Source organism: Nicotiana attenuata, chromosome 2 (genome assembly GCF_001879085.1).
Source record: "Nicotiana attenuata strain UT chromosome 2, NIATTr2, whole genome shotgun sequence".
NCBI classification, from domain to species: Eukaryota; Viridiplantae; Streptophyta; class Magnoliopsida; order Solanales; family Solanaceae; genus Nicotiana; species Nicotiana attenuata.
Genome location: NC_031990.1, coordinates 74,052,026 through 74,055,797, shown reverse-complemented (window position 1 = coordinate 74,055,797; position 3,772 = coordinate 74,052,026).

The window sequence follows — 3,772 nt, the reverse complement described above, 5'->3', positions numbered from 1 at the left end:
TTCTTAATTGATGTTGAAGAAATGACTGTATAGCAGTACGTATTTTCAGAAATTCAAGGGCTGTTGATTTGTTTTAAAAGTGGAAAAGAAAAATCATTGGCTAAACAGAGAGGCAACCACCCTTTGAATAAAAATCCCAAGCTCTCTGTTATTGCCTCATTTTTTTCTGGGCTAACTTTCTTTGCTGGGGAAATACTTTGGTTTTCACCAAATAAATTTCAACATATGTGTCATTAGTTGATTTTGATGGGAATCATACTTTCAGGCCCACCATTAGTATATATTTACATGGATATTTATGTATTTCTTTCCGTGAAAATATATTTGAATATTGGTATATTACAAAATATATATAAAATAGACTGTCACTACACAAAAATTATACAAAATAGAGTAATACTATACAATTTATGTACACTAGACTGTCACTATAACAAATATATACAAAAATATACTGTCATTATATAAAAAGTATACTAAAATAGATGTCACTATACAAAATACACTGTCACTACACAAAAATATACTAAGAGACTGCCACTATACAATTTATATACAATAGACTGTCACTAAATAAAATATATATAAAATAGACTGTTACTATACACAATATATACTAAATAGACTATCACTATATAAAATAGACTGTCATTATACAAAAAATATAAAAAATCAACATTTCTGGCTATTAGATGTAATATGTTTGGGCCGAAAGGCTATTTTGTTTCAGGGAATTTTTTCGTTCCTATACACTATTTGAAACCTTATTACGAAAAATATCCAAGTTTTTGTATTTACCCGACCTAAATACGTTTTAACTACAAAATACATACAATCACCTTAAAAGACTCTCAATCCGTTATTAGTGAGGAATTTAGTTATACCCTTTTTCCCTTTTTCTCTCCTCTCTCCCTCTTAAAATTTTCCTTGTAAACCACTTGCGCATGAACCAATTTTTATACTCAACACCCTTTTTATTGCACACTGGATTATCAAAAAATGGATTCCTCGTATTTGACATTTCACCAAAATTACATATGCATCTGAAACAGACTTGAATTTCGAGAAAAGTTTGTATACTATTAAACTAGTGCTGACAGAGAAATTAGAATGTGCTATTCAAACAACAAAAACACTCTTAGATTCTACTTATTATGTCAAAATAGTCTTATTTGCATTACTGTCTGACCAAGAAACATGATTTTTAGTAGTGCTGATCTTTATTTGCATAAAGCGCTATTGATTTTACCTAAGCTAACAATTATATTCTGTTTTTATATTTCAGGATTATTGAAAAGCATCTATTATTCTATCAGCCAAGTGTGAAACTCCAGCCTTTAGTTGGAAAGTTTAATTAGTATATCTTTTTCATCTTCCTTGCCTATGAGTTTGTAACAAATTTTTCTTCTGTTTTCCGTAACAAACTCATCAGATACAAAGCTGAAGCTAAGGGTGTCAAACCGGGTTGACCCGTTTCCGGCCCGTACAGGTACTTAGTTGGGTTAGGGGATTGGTCCGTTCACCTTAATACATCCGGTTAACCGGACCGGTCAAACCCGGTCAATCAAATTCCTGTAGAACCGATTAACCGGCCCAGCCCAGCCCAGCCCGGACCGGCTTAACGCTAGATTTCTCATTATTTTTTTTAAATGTCATATGACCATTGCCCAATGGGTTGATTGCAAGAATAGTCCTTTTTTGGGCAATATTTTTTAAAAAATAACACTTTTAGTAATTACTAATTTAGCCCTTTGAAAAACTATAAATGCACCCCCACCCCCCCCCCACCCCTTCTTCTTTTCTTCACTCATCTTTCATTTTCAAACTCAAATTCTCAATTCAAGTTAAATCATGCCTCGTACTTCAAGAGTGCGCTCATATGTTTGGGAACACTTTGAGGTGGTAGAAAAAAATGAAGAAGTTCACAAAGTAAAGTGCAAAAACTATGGACTAGTCTTAAATCTTCGTCTGAAGTGGGTGAGCACAGGCTGTTTAAGGAAGCATATGAAGAGTTGTCTTGAACGTCCTTTAGAAATTCGTATTTAAGTTGATTTGAGACAATTTGTGTTATTTTTAAAATTATTAGACGTATTTATGCTTAATGTTTTAGTTTGTTAGATTAATTTGAAGTATTATTATTCAATGAAAATTTAGTTTTACTCTTTTTTTGTTAATTTAGCTGTTGTTAAATGTAAACTTTAATTTGTAAGTTTGAAATAAAAAAAGAACTTGCATATTATAAGTGCAATTTTTTTCCATCTTCATTATATTCTATTATCTTAAATTCTTAATGAAATATTCAAAATTTCAAATATAAAGATGTAAAGGCTTTGCATCCTTTTATTCAAACAATCTTTTTTATAAGATTGTTTTTTTGTTTTATATTTTTACTTTTTATTAATATAAATTATGATAGTTATACAAATACTAAAAATAAAATAATAACACTAACCCGACCCGGCTCTTTGGATCCGTAACCCTTACGGTTTATTTTTTACCCGGATGAACCCGGACCCATTAAGTCCGGTATAGACTAACCCGTAACCGACCCGGATTGAAAACCGACCGGTTTTAATTTTTCCCAACCTGGCTCGGCCCACTCGTTTAACACCCTTAGCTGAAGCCGAATGTGAAATGGCTTTTTACTAGAACCATTAACACTCGAACCTGGGAACGAGAAAATCCCATTGAGACAATGTATAAATTACAACAGAAATCATCATTGGCATGTGTAATTGAAATAAACAAACTAATTTCTGCTTCTCTACTCATTCCATATTTATCATAAGCTTTGGAAGGGGCGAGATCCTCATCCCTTTTTGGATTTGCCAAAACCATGCTACGTCTAAGAGGCAAAACAACATGAATTCGTACTGTTCAATTTTCACGAACAATTTTATACTCTACAAATGAGCCTTACTTTGTAATCTATGTAAATGCTTTATCTTGGCCATGTTCTTCCGTGGCCACATTTTCTGCGACTTATTAGTTTCTCCGCCTGATGTTTCTCATCATAATTGACATATCTGTGGTGTCTGGTTTGAAACCTTATTATACAACTATGGTGTATGCTTAAATACAACTTCAATATCATACAACTTAAATATAACTTTTATACAATATATTTTTTTTATATTTTGTATTTAATTTATACATAGTAATTATATATTATAATTATTTACAACTTATCTACAACTTTCATACATTATTTCTACCCAGTTAAATACAACTACAATATCATATAACTCAATTACAATTTTTCTACAACTTTTGTACAATATGTCTTTTGTATATTTTGTGTCTGATTTATACATAGTAAAAATAAATTTATACAACTAACTATATGTTATACAACTTATTTACAACTTATCTATAACGTTCATATATTATTTCTACCTAGTTATACAACATGAAAGGATAAAAAATAGAGGACATCAGAGGAAGAAAAATTAGGGGAAAGATAGAGAATGCGAGATCGAGAGAGAGAGAGAGAGAGAGAGAGAGAGAGAGAGAGAGAGAGAGAGAGAGAGAGAGAGAGAGAATGAGGATGAGAAATAATTGATTCCTTATTCAATTTCTTATATAAAGGGATACTCATTTAATTCCTAAAGTGTATTTAATTGGTAAATTGTATATGCCTATATAATTAAATTAAAACTTGAGTAGAGAGGGTGATAAAGTTTCAAATAGGGCATAACATTTTATCATCCCCCCTAAACTTGTCACGGATTATTAGTTACAGCCTTAAACTATTCGTGGTCTTAATGCCCCC